Source organism: Anastrepha ludens, chromosome 4, assembly GCF_028408465.1.
Source record: "Anastrepha ludens isolate Willacy chromosome 4, idAnaLude1.1, whole genome shotgun sequence".
In the NCBI taxonomy this organism is placed as follows: Eukaryota; Metazoa; Arthropoda; class Insecta; order Diptera; family Tephritidae; genus Anastrepha; species Anastrepha ludens.
This window is the reverse complement of record NC_071500.1, coordinates 38,197,806-38,214,844: the sequence shown is the minus strand read 5'-3', so window position 1 is coordinate 38,214,844 and position 17,039 is coordinate 38,197,806. Positions and strand designations below refer to the sequence as shown.

Below are 17,039 nucleotides of genomic sequence, written 5' to 3'. Positions count from 1 at the left end.
CTTCTCCTATTTCTGGTATGCGTCTCTACGTTGCTCAATAAATGGAGGAACCTACAATTTTAAGCCGATTCCGAACGGTAAATGGGTTTTTATGAGGAGCTTTTCCAAGGCAGATATACACTTAGAGGCTTGCCATTACCTGTCGAGGGGCGACCGCTATTAGAAAAAAAACATATTTCTATCATTTGGTGCTTCGTGTAAGGAAATTTAAACCCATGAACTTCGGAGTGGTAGTTACGCACCAACCCATTCGGCGACTACGTGCATAGATGACTTGAAAGTGTAACATAACATCTCAGCCATTCGGAGTTATTCAAGATGTAATACAAACATAGCCAAATATATTTAGTAGGTAATGTAAGAATTGGGAATTTTAATTATTTCTTAAGATGACGAATTATCCACTCTGAGGTATCCATTGTCAATATAATTTCATACACGAAAGTGTTTCCTTTTCCTTGCTTATAAATCAGCGATAAGACAAATCTTTATACAGTGCCACAGAGCAGGAATACGAGTACATACCACTAATGCTGGTGTATTAATTGGCACTAACTTCGGTTGCTTGCTTTTAGTAGGTGAATTAACGCCTCCTGGCTTCATACAATTCCATGGTGTCTTGAATTTTTTTTGAGGAACTAAGTTGTATCTATTGAAAAGCTGGCAAAACGCACACACCTCTTGTTGGTTCTACGTAATCGCAACGATCCGGATTTACATACAGAGACCAACACTTGAAGTGCAACCAACTTCAGACTGCTCGCGCAGCTAATGCACGGACTGTCTGTTAGTTGACTAAATAACAGTCCAGAATATTATTTATAAAAAAAGAAAATCAGTAATGGATTTCAAACGTGATAGTGGATTGCATTATATTTGGCAGGGAAATCACAACCAGTGATTGTTCGTGAGCTTAAGTACCTTAAGGCAAAGAAAGTTTTTATTTATCGGATCATTACCCTTGATGATCATCAAAAGACTGCAACATCACGTGAAATAGTTCAAAAAGTGAAGAAGCGACTTGAGCGAAATCTACGACGAAGTACCAAAAAATTTTCTAATTGAGTATTTCGTAAACTCTCAAAACGATAGGGTTTATTTAACCGACCGTTTATACGATAATTTGAGTCATCGATTGGCCACCAGGATAGCAGATAGGCGCTCTCCAATCGTTTTCATCGAGCCTAGCGTCAAGATGAATGCGAAATATTATCAGAAAAGTATTCTGGAGGTAGCCTTGAACCGCGGGCAAACAAACATTTTGGTGATAGGCCATGGACGTTTCAATAAGACTCGACACCGTCTCACAAAGCTCGAGTGAACCAATTATGGCTAAAAAAACAACGTTCCGACCATCAAAACGTCGACCCAATGACTCTCAAATTCACCAGATGATTCGTAATTTTGTATTATTTTCACACAGTTTTTACTTTGAATTGAATAAAAGTAATTTTTCAACTAAATTTATGTCCTTTTTAATTGGTTACACTTCGAGTACAGGACCCTGTACGGCCAATGGCAGCCCTTCAGCAGCATTGTATGTTAGGCGAATTTGTATCACATTTGCATTACTTTCACATTGACACCTCATTTCTCCTTTGTGCGACCGGCCTCACTCTCAATGTCGAATATAGTGCAATACTTTCTCTATCTAGTTGGGTGCTGCTTACAAAAAAACAAAAAAAAAAGAGCTGGCATAGTTTTTCTAGTTTTCTTTCTTTTTTGCAACCATGGGTCAATGTGTAGACATTCCAAGGAACTCAGTAGTCTTTCTAATAGTGACTTTCCAGATAGAAGGCAACAAAAATTTGTTGCCCAATACATTCCTAAATACATACAATATTTATTCATTCGTTTTTTTTTTTTTTGATAAAAGAAATAGCTTTATAAAACTTTTGCCTCATTCTTAAAATCAGCAAATCCCTTCGTTTAAGCTACAAAACAAAAAAATCAAAAACACGAGCTTGCCTGCATATTTTTAAATTTTGTGGAAAAACGCAAGCAACTAATTCATTTTATTAATTTCAACGCTAATTCCATTTCTGTTTTAATCGTCAAAATACTGACATTGATGAATTTCGGTCGAAATAAGCCAACCACTTACCCATACGTATGAGTACATTCCTCAAGATACAATAGACTTTCGTTGAAAGGCTTTTGTTTAAGAAGCTAAGCAACTATAAGCAAATTTTGTGTGCCCAATTTAATATTTACTTATCTAAATATGAGTAAGTATGCACAAGTATTTTACGTCATACGGAAACCATTGCCAAGCCTATTTTAAGAAATTAGGCTTCATTGTACATTTAAATTTGTGACCGAAAATAGCCCGCTGCTTTAAGTATGAAAATTCCTGTTTGTGTGCGTATGCCAAAAAAATTCCGAGTTTAACAGTGGAAATATAATACTGTCATCATTGCAAGGAGGTGAAACCTGAGAAGTGTGTTTTTACGAACTCCTGCATACACAAACCGTTTAACCTTTCTGGGGGTACTGTTTTATTCTTGCATTTATATTGAATACGGAAGAGTGCAGTCTACTTAGAGTGTTGGGAGTTCATAAGAATTTAGAATTGTGTTCGTTATATTTTTATTCATACTGTTTTGCTTTTAAATAACTAGAGAATGACCAAAATTCAGTTTTTAAGGCCGAGACGAACCTTGTACTTAAAATGAAAACATTTTAATTTTAAAACATTTTTAATTTTAAAGGTGTGGAGAATACCACGTGGTGCAACCATTTCAAAAATGTTTGCTTATTAGCATAATAAGTCCATTGTTGACTTCCTCTTCAGTCGGTTAAAGGAGATGCGGTTGAGAGTTATTTCTGTTATTATAGAGTTTGTGTGGGATTGAAGTCTTTTATTGTGTGATGTGGCAAACTTTTTTATTTCCTCAGCTGTTGAGAGAAACTTGAGACCGCGATGTATTTGGGCATTTGTGATGAAATACGAGCTGTGTACAAATAATAAATGAATTTCAATTTTGAACATATTTTTTGATGTTGCTAAACTCGTCTAGAAGATATGTTCACGGTTTCAGTTTGTTTGTGAGAGGCATAAATAAGACAAGTGTTTTGCGTGTTCGGCGGTTTTCTGCTATCGAGAAAAGTGGATCAAAGAAGTTGCAACAAATTTTATTTAAAAAATGGACTTAAGTGCTCAAAAACACTTGAATTGTTAAAAGTGGAATACGGTAAGAGTACTCTGAGTCAAAAAAATGTGTACAATTGTGATAAGTTTTTCACAGAAGATCGAGAAGATGTATATGGCGACGCTCGCTCTGGATGCCCCTGCACATCAACAACCGGTGGAAATGTTGAGAAAGTGAAGAAAATTGTTATGGAAAACAATCGAGTCACAATTAGAGAAGTTGCTGAGGATGTCGGCATGACGGTTAGGGTCCTAACATCGAATCCAAAGCTCAATCGTTCCAAAGAAGGGTCCAGGCGAGCCAAGACCAAAAAAAGCACGCCAAATTCGTTCAAATGTCAAGGTTTTGCTCACTGTTTTCTTCGATTGCCATGGTGTAGTGCATCACAGTTCTAATCGCAAGGTCATACTTTGAAGTTATGCGCCGTTTGCGTGAAGCAATACTAATTCGAAAAAAAACGCCCAGAATTGTGGAACAAAATGTATGGCCTTTTCATCATGATAATTCACCTGCTCACTCATCTTTGCTTGTGAGAGATTATTTAGCCAAAAACAATACCGTTATCATGCCTCAGCCACCGTACTCTCCAGATTTGACCCCCTGCGACTTTTTTCTGCAGCCAAGATTGAGAAGATCCATGAAAGGACTGCAGTTTGCTCAAGGACATACCAAAAAGGGGATATCAGAACCGCTTCGAGGATTGGAAAAAACGCTGGTACAAGTGTATTATATCTAAGGAAGACTAAATGATAAATAAATAAATATTTTTGAGAAAAATGAAAATTCACTTTATTTCTTGAACACACCTCGTAAGGTGCTTTTGTAATCACATTTTTGTAAATAATTGAATAAAAAAGAAAATTTTCCTTTTTCTTTGCCGTAGCCGAACCGAAACCGAGCAGAATATTTGTGACCGAACAGAGCCAAAGCCGACCGAGCCGTTGACCACCCACAAAAAGTGTCGTATTAAATTCTTTTACTCGCTTATTGGGCAGAAAATCTTGAAAGTATGGTTATCTCAAAGCGTGTGGGACTGTGCACTGAGCTTCGTACAAGTGCAGATACAAGATAATGTATGAATGTATGACTTTGGGAGTAGTTGTGTCACGGCGCAATTTGAGAACTGCAAAGCAGTAGAACTGAGAGGGAAGTATTAAGGCAGTTCAATTATATAAACGAAATTTAAATTTGGTAATCTAGAAGCTGGGCGCTAGGACTATTGATGGGTTGTACGAGCTTTGGGTTTGCTTGGGGAACTTAAGCAAATGCACTACTGTACGAAACATGTGATTGATTAAATTTTTGCAACTTTTATGTATCACAGAACTGACGTTAGAGAATTCGATGAGCTTTTCAAGTGAAAACTATTTAACAGATCATGCAAGGTGACTTTATATAAAAGATTGACATTTTGAAAACTTACTTGTTTGTTATTTATAATAATTTTTATAATTTTCTTTTGCAAATGTAGTTCCTTCTCCTAGAAACCGCATAATCTAAGTTTACAACTTTGGGCAAATAAAAAAAATTAAAATCAAATTTTAAAAATTTCATGAATATTTCACACTTTTTGATCAGATTTTTTGGGTTGTACTTTTATAGCGCATTGAATCCTTGAATTTTTGTAAATGTAATAAGTTGCAAGTTTTAATTGACGCGAAAATTTTCTTTATTTTTGACAATTTTTTTTTGTTTGCTGGCGGTGTTGGGCATTTTTTCCTGTAACGAATTCTCAGAATTTTGTTAACATTAAACTGACAAATTTTGAGACGGAAAGATGTTTTTCAATAGCACGTTTAGTATTAAGTAATAAGTTCAGATTAAGATTAGAATACTCCACTTTAGAGCTCTGTTAGCTAAATCTTAGATATATTTTTATGTAACTTAGACCTACTCACCATTACCAGCAACACGTGTTTCTGGTTGGCCCAAACTCCATCTAACTTAGAAAACATAGGGAGAGTTTTATTTGATAGTATTTTAATTGCTTGCAGTTATTTAATTTCTACTCATATTAACAAAGTTAGCGTAAGTCGCGGGACTACTTCAAAAATATTCCGAAAATTCGGAATACAAATTTTCCCGTACTAACCGCAAAATGTGAGAAATTTTAAGGAAACTTACTCATGCTATTATTGTAATGAATAGCTTTATTATTTGAAATTATCGAAGTCAGCCACCTTTCTATACATTACATTGGGTTGGGGAATAAGTTCATAGCGTTTTTATAGTTTCTTTCATTTAATAAGGATTTGCTTGCTGTTTGGCAAAGGGTAAGTATTCAGCCGATAGCATTCTTTCTGCTCTACACAACTTTGTTAATTGTATTTTTGAGTTATTTAACATATTTTTCTTTTAAAATTTTTAGGCTTAAAAATGCAATACCAGGAGGCAGAAAACAATATTTTCGACATCTGCTCTTCTTTACTTTTCATCGAGCTCAAAAAGCTCGAATATATGCGACGCGTATGGAAAAATTGTAAATCTAAGCAGGAAATGGTTTGCAAAGTCTAAAAATTACGACACAGACGTCGATGACACGTCCCGCAGCGGATGACCTTCTGAATACGATGAAGAATGTCTCAAATCACTTTTTAAGGAGAACCGTCACCAAGCGGGTCGTGAATTCGTGGAAAAAATGAACTGCGATCATAAAACGATTCTCAACCACCTTTATTCAATGGGATTTACCGAAAAATTGGGAGACTGGGTGCCTCACGAGCACAACGTAGAAACAAATAAAGTCGCCTTCAAATTGCTTCTCAGCATCTCGCCCACAATCGAGCAACACGGGCACATAAGCAGTCCTTTTTGTACCAAATCGTCACGGAGGACGAGAAATGGTGCCTATACATCAATATGAAGCAAAGAAAGGAGTGAGTAGTTCCAGAAGATACGCCACAGCCAAGAGTCAAGCCGGATCTTCATCCAAAGAAGATCATTATGTGTCTTTGGTGGGGTTATGGTGCACTGGGAAATGTTGGAATAGAAGGAGCTCTACATTGCCCAGCTACATCGCGTGAATGAGGCTATATGACTGAAAGGACCTGGTCGACATGGCCAAACTATACTCCTTCACGACAACCCCAGGCTTCATGTTGCACAGGCCGTAAAAGCAGCATTCCAAGAGTTCGAATCGGAGATTCTTCAGTATCCGCCGTATCCTCCGGATCTTGCATCGACCGATTAGCATCTTTTCCGCTCCCTGTCAAACCATATGAAGGGCATTACCTTCGATAACAAAGAGGTCCTGAAAAACTGGCTCAACAACTTCTTTGATACCAGACCAGACGAATTTAATTCGCTCAAATTTGTTCGGTTGTAGGGGAGTATGCGAACAACAATACCAAAAGTACCTTTACTTTTCATGCACTGGTGGCTTTCAGTTCTACTTAAAAAGTGAAGTGTTGATTTTGATTAGCCTGAGACTTAAACCAATTTCTTAGGACTACTAGTCGTTCTTATGTAGAACAATGAAGAGTAAATAGGTGAGATGATTAACGAAATATAAGGTAGGTCAAGTAGGTATATATGTATGTATAATTTTGATTACTTTTCTAATTGTTGGGGACATGAGAGGGCCCCTTATCGAAACGTCGATTAAGTATTTGCCACTATTTTCCATTATACTCACCTCACTATACTTGCAACCTTGCCTGTCAGCCAAAAGGGCAGCGGAACACTTGGTTTATGTCAAGATTTGGCCGATAACTATGGGGAAACAGGAAATTATAAAGGGTTCTTTGGCTGCCACGTCACGGGGGATTCGGCAGCCGAATGCTGCGCGATCATTTCAGATGTATTCACACGCTCTTCCAATCAGTCGTTGTTCAGATCGCAGCAAAGCAATATAAATGTAGACTGTGCTGATTTTTTTTTTCGTGTATCACTAAGACAATCTTATCGCCAGCTGAATCCTGCACGATTATTTCACACGCATTCACACACTTGTCCAATCATTTGTTGTTCGCACGGCACTGCAGTGACAGTGTGTTGATTTAAATTAACATTTAGCCTTTAACGTAACAAACTCCTTTTGACGCATGCATCATTGGCAAGACGTACGCCACAAATAAGAGGAAGAGCTCAAATAAAAAGTTTCAAATCTTTAAAATTTCTGTGAAAACATACAAGTCCATACCTGTCTAAGCGACTTTATGTGTCGTTTTGTACTATTTTTAATAGCGATCTCATAATCAAAAAAATTTATGAAAATATTCCGCCAACGAAAGTAACCATTTGAAATAACGCGTTCTATAACAATCCCGATAAAGGCCAACAATTGGTTTAGAATATCGAATTATTCATAAATCACTGAAAATGTATTAAATACCCAACTTATACTCGTATTTCTACTTTCAGGGTGACTTCCTCAATGACCCATTTAGCGTCTCATTGAACATTATTCGGTAAGAATTTATTTTTAAACTGTTGCTCGATGATGCTGAAATAATTTGCATTGATTTTATGTCGTTTTCAAATGGCTTGCTTAGATACATACGAATAAGAGTGCGATATTTCTGGCGAAGCTGTTTAAAGGTGACGCTTTACCAAGAGTGGTTGTTTCAGTTTATATGCGCATAAGAAGCTAACTCCATACGAGTATAATCTGGCACCTGTATGCGGTATGGAAATACATACATACTCCTTTATAAATATATATAAGCATGAAAAAAATGTCTTCTATCCCGGTTGTTTTTACAGTCTTTCACATGTGTAAATTACCAAGAATGTTCCACTTTGTGTCGCAAAGTAGATTTTTATTTTTCGATGTTTTCTTGCATGCAATTTGTTGCTGTAGTTAGATACTAAACAGAAAATTAATTACAAGAATTTGTATTTATCTTGTTGCTATTTTATTTTTATGTCGCATTGATTTCTTTTGCTTACTGAAACTTTTTCTTTCGCTACGAACTGAAAACAAGTATTGCTCTATTCTTAAGGTAAAAAAAATCTTGTTTGGCGCTCACGAATTGTACGGCGAATTGCATTAGGGCGCATGCATATGTGTGTGTGTGATAGTATGATTTGTTTATTTAATATATTTGAGAGTTTAGAAGCTGCTAATTTTTTAAAAGCCATAAAACTATTCACTACCAGTATTATCTATTATATTTATATAGTATAAGGTGGCGCAAAATTTATCGTTCAATTGTGTTTTTAAATAACCTTTGTAGTAAATAAAAAATTATGTTGTACAAGGTGGCGCAAAATTAATCATCCAAGTTTGTTTTTCAGTAACTTCTTTAGTAAATAAAAAGCAGTGATGTTCTACAAGGGGCGGAAAATTAAGCATCCAACCTTGTTTTAAATAACTCCTGTAGTAAAAAAAAAGTGATGTTGTACAAGGTGGCGCAAATTATTCATCTAAGTTTGTTTTTAACTAACTTTTTTAGTAAATAAAGAGCAATGATGTTGTACAAGGTGGCGCAAAATTAATTATTCAATATTGTTTTTAAATAACTTGTTTAGTATATAAAAAGAAATTATGTTTTACAAGGTGGCGCAAAATTAATCATCCAACTTTGTTTTAAATAACTCCTGTATTAAAAAAAATGATGTTGTACAAGGTGGTTCAAAATTAATCATCCAAGTTTGTTTTTAAGTAACTTTTTTAATAAATAAAAAGCAGTGATGTTCTACAAGGGGCGGAAAATTAAGCACCCAACTTTGTTTTAAATAACTCCTGTAGTAAAAAAAATGATGTTGTACAAGGTGGCGCAAAATTAATCATCCATCTTTGTTTTAAGTAACTTCTTTAGTAAATAAAAAATGAAGTTGTGCAAGGTATCGCAAAATTAATCATCCAAGTTTGTTTTTATGAAACTTTTTTAGTAAATAAAAAGCAGTGATATTCTACAAGGGGCGGAAAATTAAGCATCCAACCTTGTTTTAAATAACTCCTGTAGTAAAAAAAAAGTGATGTTGTACAAGGTGGCGCAAATTATTCATCTAAGTTTGTTTTTAACTAACTTTTTTAGTAAATAAAGAGCAATGATGTTGTACAAGGTGGCGCAAAATTAATTATTCAATATTGTTTTTAAATAACTTGTTTAGTATATAAAAAGAAATTATGTTTTACAAGGTGGCGCAAAATTAATCATCCAACTTTGTTTTAAATAACTCCTGTATTAAAAAAAATGATGTTGTACAAGGTGGTTCAAAATTAATCATCCAAGTTTGTTTTTAAGTAACTTTTTTAATAATTATTGTAAATAGCAATGACTTTGACATGCCTAGTTTACAAGTGTAAGAAATGACTGACGTACACCACCATTTTAAAAATTATAAATATTCCGATAGGTGGTTAATTTTAAACCGCCTTTTACAATAATAAATTGCAGAATATTTATAAAAAATCTGTTAGTTTCCACCTGCAAATTGTTTTATTTAATGTTTCCCTTATTTGTTAGTTTAAATAGCACCTGTGCGATAAGACAACAACAGTGCAGAGATATCAACAATAATATTTTGATATTTACTCAATCCTCCTTATATTTACTTATACAGTTTCAAAAAATTCTAAACCTGATGGTACCTTGTGGTATCTCTGGTAGTCATTGAATCTGAAAAAGCGAACAGTTTGCCGAGTTCTCACCAAAATATACGGGACAGAGCGGTGGCAGGCAGACATCAAAGTTTCTCGTCTTTTGGCCTTCTGAGGTAGTTTCTTAATGCGGAGTTGTAGGATCTACGATATTTTCTCACACCCTTCATGTTGGTCATAACTGCATCTTGAGCTTTAATTGCAGCTTAACTGATCATATCAAAGGTTAGACGACCCATCCCTTTCATTGACTTTACTGCTATGTTATGAATTAAATCAATACATTTTGCCTTGGGTATCACTACAATGAACTGAAAGCTCGCCATTATTAGTGCGAGTTATCAAACGCTGTTGGCAAACATATCATTGACCCAAAAGTGAAGATTTCAGGTATCGGAATTATTTTCTTAGTTAACCTCCGAAATTAAATTATTTTGGTTAACTGTGAATATCAGCATTCCTACATACATACGTAACAATAAAGGACATTTATCTTTGAATCATTTATTGATTTAGTCTTAGAGTTTATCATCCTACAGGCTATGAATAATACAAAGTATGTTTAAACTAATTGAAAGAAATAAAAGTTGAATTCAGAAGATTAAGAATTCAAACAAAGTTGCTCTCGAAACAGAAAAGACAAGGAAGACAGCGATAAAATCAGGAATAGGTCGAGCGATAAGAGCATAAGAAAAATAGTTAGTTCTCATAGTACATATACCCTTAGAACAGAAGTAAGTTACAAAGAGAACATTGGGGAACATTAAATCTAATTCGTTCCAATCAGTTGCACTTTTAATGATTTTATAAGTAAAAGAGAGACTTAGAATAAACCTTCGATGTGTCATTACGGGTTCACTAAAATTTAAACAGCGAAGAGAGAATTTAAGAAACATTTTTTGAACACGCCAAATCCTATTGGTGGCAAGCTGACTGTTCGGCCTCCACATGCAAATATCATACTCAAGACTTGGCCTATCCAATGATTTAAGGACAAGTTTATAAGTATGCGGATTAGATAATTTAATGCTTCGATGTTATATACCATAACTGTCAAGAAAATGTGATTTTGAGGTTGTAATAGACTTCGTTTATCTATAAACAAACATTAACACCGGTAAAAATGTCAGCCTTGAATTGAAAGGAGAATATCTCTTGCCAACAATTGCTATTTTGGACTAAGAATTAAGTAGTAGAGGACAAACAAAACTAGCACTTTATTAGACTTTCACCTTGCCCGTCCCATCGTATGGCGTAGAAGCTTGGAAGAAGAAGATGTTATATACATAGCTGATATGTCTAGTGCAAGCAAACTAATTAAAAGAAATTACTCCCAGGCTTTTAATTTCGCTAACACGCAACTGCTTATTTGTGGACTTTAAACAAGCATTTGACAGCATAGACACAAGGCATTTTAAATTTTTGCTTCAGTCTATAAGTATCCCGCCACTTCTTCTAAGACATCCTCCCTTGACAAAACCATTGGAAAGGGATATCATCAGAGAAAGGATTTTTTTCGATTTGCTTTAAATTCTGCACAGTCGGCTTTTAGATATTTGCACTATACGGGAAATCAACTTTTTTTTGGGTATTAGACGAAACTAATTTTAACTAATGTGTGCACATAAATAAAAAATGAAAAATATGGTCACGTATTTTAGGGGCGGTACTTTTACTAAATCACTCACTAGTTATTTTTTTTTTCATAAATTTACTTTTTATGGAAAAGAATTTTTTTTATTAAAAAAAAATTTTAATTTTATATACACAGAATGTAATTATGCAAATCTCCTTTAAAATAACACGAAGTTTTTAAAAATCGGTCTACATTTTTTTCAATATTAGGTTTTTAATAATATAGAAGATCTAATCTTTGACCGCTAACAGCACTTGTAATAAAATTTCCTGAGGAAAATGTGATATGTTACTTCAATAGATGGAATAAGCAGATCACGACCATTCTTTTTTTTTTTTTTAATTTTCAACTAAAGACCCTATTTCGACCTTCGAAGCCTTCGAAAATCGTAGAAACTTTGTTTTACTTATGACTCAATCATTAAAAAAAAATTGGTTTCGTCCAATACGAGTACCAAGCCGAGTGCCGTACAGTGATGTTATAGACACACAAACATCTGTTTATATGATTGTGACCAGAAGCGATCCATTTATTAAGGGAGGCAGCTTCTTCAGACAACGAGTTTGTCAATAATTTTTTGCGAACAACTGAGAGTATTTGTTATCTTAAAATAAATTAAATCAATACATAAATTAAATCAATACATACAAATTTTTTAAATAAAAAAAAAAAAAAATGGCGGCGCTACAGCTGCTCAAACGTGGCTTCTTTAATTTGCGCCGTGGAATGTACAGCCTCTTGTAATCAACTAAAATCAACCAGACAAAAAATTTTCAGTAAAATAAGTTATTCCGTTTTGTCTATTTCAACGAAAAAAAAAATGAAAATTTGATGTGAAAAAGAAAAAATTACACTTATTTTACAAACAAATTGATCAAAACAATATTTTTATTGACAATTGACATACAATTTGAGGTACATGCAAAGGCCAATATGCTAAAGAATATCGCTGTAAAATTTTAAGTTGATTACTTTTTGAGTTATATTCGACAGCGCGGAAAAAACGTATTTCGAGAAAAACGCGATTAAAGTTCTCATTTTTACTCATCTTTCGTTGGAAGCTTATCACTTTACTGACTTTATAGGGGCTTTTAGACTTTCTGTTAAGCTTAAAATATTGAAAATATATTCTTTAGATTGTAAATGAATTTTTTAAGCGCAAAAAAAAATAGAAAATTTAAAAGTGCTGAAGGAGCTACTTTAAGTATCATATATTATATCTAAGAGGCATGCATCTGTACAAACCAAACAGCAATTAAAGGATAATTGAGCGCCTTAACAATAAGGCATCAGCAAATAACCAACAAATAAAATGAGAAGCTTTTGTATATCATAGTTTTATTTCGAACACCACCTCCCCTACTTTCACACATGCAAATATTATTTAGTTCATGAAAATTTGCAACCACCATTTCGATAACTAATAGGCTTTGTGTTCATTGGTTATTACAATAGCACCAAAACATTATTTGCACTCTTGTTATGCCTTGTTAATCCTTACTCGAAGGATTCAAATTTATTTAACCACTTGTAGTCACTTGTAGTAGACGCATAAACGTACCCCCTCTTTTCCACCTCCTTCTCTTTCCCACCTATATATATACCTTCTGCTCAAATATGAACGAGACGTTATCAATAAAACGGTCCGCGGATGACATATGGCAAAAATAAATTTTTTGTTTTTTTGGTAGGACTGTTATAAGCTTACATGGCAAATTTCAGCGTTATATGTCACATAGTTTGTTTTCTGTGCTACTGTAAACAAGTCAAGCTCGAGTGTGTTCTTCGAATTCTCTTTTATGACTTCAATTGTCTCAAAATGTTTTCCACGGAGCGGCAACTTGAGCTTGGGAAACAGGAAAAAGTCACATGGAGCCATATCAGGCGAATACGGTGCTTGCGGAACGATATTAACATTATTTTTGTTTCGTTTTATTGATAACGTCTCGTTCATATTTGAGCAGAAGGAATATATATGTATATATGTGGCTGGCCGCATCACTGAAACTTCATTGCAATATAGAATATTTCTCATACAAGTAGGATTTGCTCCCATCGAATTTATTCAATTATTACAACCCACTTGAAGCATTGTGAAATGTCTCGTCGTTATTCGGGCACACTGCTATTGCAAATTATTACCTATCAAAGGTCTTTTTGTGTAACAAGAAAGGTAACGGGAATTAAGTCAATTTTTCAGACATGTCAAAGGCCCAAAATTTCAAGTGCACATAAGTACGCTAAGTTAATGTTTATGCCTTTCTGTTCCAACCCAAACATTCTGACCTTTGAATGGAAATATATATATATGTACGTACATCCTTTGTTGGCTGTTTGGCCGATCGCCTCCGCCAATTTGCGGTGTGCGTCTTGATGTTATGCTTTGAATGGCATTATGCACCTTAAAAAGGGACAGCACAAACACTCAAAGCAATATGCGGTGAACCGGTGTACTGTAACAGTAAAAGTGAAGCGTTATATATTTTTTACCCTCACCTTGTTTGTTGAATGACCAAAAGGCTTGCTTGTCTCGCTGCCTTTCTCGAAATTGTTGAATCCACTTACATTCGCATAATATTTGCACAATAATTTTTAATTTCGTACGCCGGCATTATTCACTTATTACCAATGATAGGGTTATTGTTATTGTTATATATTAAAAAGAATGTATACCCCAAATTGCTGATTTTAAGTTGGCTTTTATGAAAATTTAATTCAATTGAATTCATATTCAAGGAGGTGCTCACTTCAAAAGCATGATTTTCTGCTATTTCGTTTCTATTTATTTTTTTCCATTTAAGTTTTTATCCTTTGAAGCTAAATACCCTGCCACTGATATTTTTTCTAGACATAGTGACACATATACTTATGCACATACATAGGTATATACAATTAAGAATAAGCAATTGATACCGAAATACGTGAGTGCGAAGAGCTTGAGATGCTGGCCAACAGGAACAACGCCCGAAAATTCTACCAGAAAGTTCGGCGGCTTACAGAAGGTTTTAAGACCGGGGCGTTTTCCTGTAAGAACAAAGACGGCGAACTGGTGACTGACGTACAGAGCAATCTTAAATTATGGAGGGAACACTTCTCGAACTTATTAAACAGTGACAGCTGCGCATGTCACCGAGAAAGTGAAGATCCCGATACCTCAATCGTTGACGACGGAATTGTCGTTCCGCTGCCCGATCATGACGAGGTGAGAATAGCGATAACGCGGCTAAAGAACAACAAAGCCGCGGGCGCCGACGGACTGCCGGGTGAGCTATTCAAACATGGCGGCGAGGAGCTGGTAAGGTGCATGCATCAGCTTCTACGCAAAATATGGTCGGATGAAAGCATGCCTGCCGATTGGAAATTAAGTGTGCTCTGCCCAATCCATAAGAAGGGCGATCCTGCAATTTGTGCCAATTACCGCGGGATTAGTCTTCTAAATATCGCCTATAAGGTTCTAGCGAGCGTATTGTGTGAAAGGCTGAAGCCCACCGTCAACCAACTGATTGGACCTTATCAGTGTGGCTTCAGACCTGGAAAGTCTACCATCGACCAAATATTCACAATACGCCAAATCTTGGAAAAGACCCATGAAAGGAGAATCGACACACACCATCTTTTCGTCGACTTCAAAGCTGCATTCGACAGTACGGAAAGGAGTTACCTGTATGCCGCTATGTCTGAATTTGGTATCCCCACAAAACTAATACGGCTATGTAAGATGACGTTGCTCAACACCAGCAGCGCCGTCAGAATTGGGAAGGACCTCTCCGAGCCGTTTGATACCAAACGAGGTTTCAGACAGGGTGACTCGCTGTCGTGTGACTTCTCTAACCTGATGTTGGAGAGCATCGTACGAGCCGCAGAACTTAATCGCTCAGGCACAATTTTTTATAAGAGCGTACAATTGCTGGCGTATGCCGATGATATTGACATCATCGGCCTTAACAGACGCGCTGTTAGTTCTGCCTTCTCCAAACTGGACAAAGAGGCAAAGCGAATGGGTTTGGTGGTGAACGAGGACAAAACGAAGTACCTCCTGTCTTCAAACAAACAGTCGGCGCACTCGCGTATCGGCAGCCACGTCACTGTAGACAGTTATAATTTCGAGGTTGTAAGAGACTTCGTCTATTTAGGAACCAGCATTAACACCAATAACAATGTCAGCCTTGAAATCCAACGTAGAATCTCTCTTGCCAACAAGTGCTACTTTGGACTAAGTAGGCAACTGAGCAGTAAAGTCCTCTCTCGACGAACAAAACTAACACTCTACAAGACTCTCATCATGCCCGTCCTAACGTATGGCGCAGAAGCTTGGACGATGACAACATCCGATGAAGCGACGCTTGGAGTGTTCGAGAGAAAGATTCTGCGTAAGATTTTTGGACCTTTGCACGTTGGCAATGGCGAATATCGTAGACGATGGAACGATGAGCTGTACGAGCTTTACGACGACATAGATATAGCGCAGTGAATAAAGATCCAGCGGCTACGTTGGCTGGGTCATGTCGTCCGAATGGATACAAACGCTCCGGCTTTGAAAGTATCCGATGCGGTACCAGCTGGTGGTAGCAGAGGAAGGGGGCGGCCTCCTCTGCGTTGGAAAGATCAGGTGGAGAAGGACTTGGCTTCACTTGGTGTGTCCAACTGGCGCCGGTTAGCACGAGAAAGAAACGACTGGCGCGCTTTGCTAAACTCGGCCAAAATAGCGTAAGCGGTTATAGCGCCAATTAAGAAGAAGAGAAGAATTGATACCGGCCACTTTTATAATTAATTGCATGAGCCAACAAAAGTTGATCAAGCGAGTTTGAAAATACACTTTTATTTTATTGCTACGTACGTTAAAACACATTTGAGAGTTGGATATTTTAGCTCGGCATTACTCGAGTTTTAAATCACTTTAAACCGCATCGCGAAAGTTGCTATTTATTCTTTATAGTTATACCAGAAATATTTAATAGATTTTTAATAGAAGTTTAGAACATTTTCTCCAAATTTTTAAATTAAACAACCAATACAGGTATTTAACTGTTACTTTACATCACTACCCGCCGAGGCGTATACTTTACCGGTGCCTTCATGCGCGAATTGTAACACTCAACTGTAAAACGAAGCGTCAACTGAAACTGAAATTTCTTGCATCGACATCAAAAGGCATTTGCGGCACGTGTTTGCTGATGCCGAGCTTTCTGTTAATAAAAGCTCAGCAGGAAAAAAAGATAGTTAAATTTAAAACGCCCTGTGAAATTTTAAATTGAGATATCGCTTATATGTATGTATCATACTTACATGGCTCAACAAACATTTTGTAAATCAATTTTACCTTTATTTAATTTTACACTTTTATGGCGTGCATCGGCTTTATATAAATTTACCCTAATCAGTCAGCATGTAATCTTAACGCCTTTTCTTAACTCTCCAATCTCAGAGCTTATAAAATAGATAAACAAATGCTCTGCTTCTCTGTTATTGAAGTGTTCTGTTAATTAACATTTCGCTGTTACGATTCATCTTCTCAAACTTGTCTGATCTACCGCTGCAACCTGCTTGGTATCAGCTCTTTGTTGTGTTGAAGAGCCGGCTTGCTTGATGTTGTGTTTATATTCCATGAGCGCACACATTTCACTTTACATTATTTAGGCTCTTGCTATTGTTATTCCTAGCCAAATAGCAGTAACCCTTTCACTAATATTTATTTGTATATTTA

At 36.0% G+C, this 17,039-nt stretch overlaps 1 protein-coding gene across 2 annotated transcripts in view; it reads right to left on the bottom strand.

The window, feature by feature from the left end:
- Positions 1-14,237, bottom strand: part of LOC128861701 (adenylyl cyclase 78C) — a 208,244-nt gene extending 194,007 nt beyond the window's left edge. For both annotated transcript variants that reach the window (XM_054100039.1, XM_054100040.1), the window contains exon 1: positions 13,832-14,237. The gene's annotated coding sequence lies outside the window, so the exon portion shown is untranslated. The remainder of the gene's footprint in view (positions 1-13,831) is intronic.
- Positions 14,238-17,039: the final 2,802 nt, after the last annotated feature.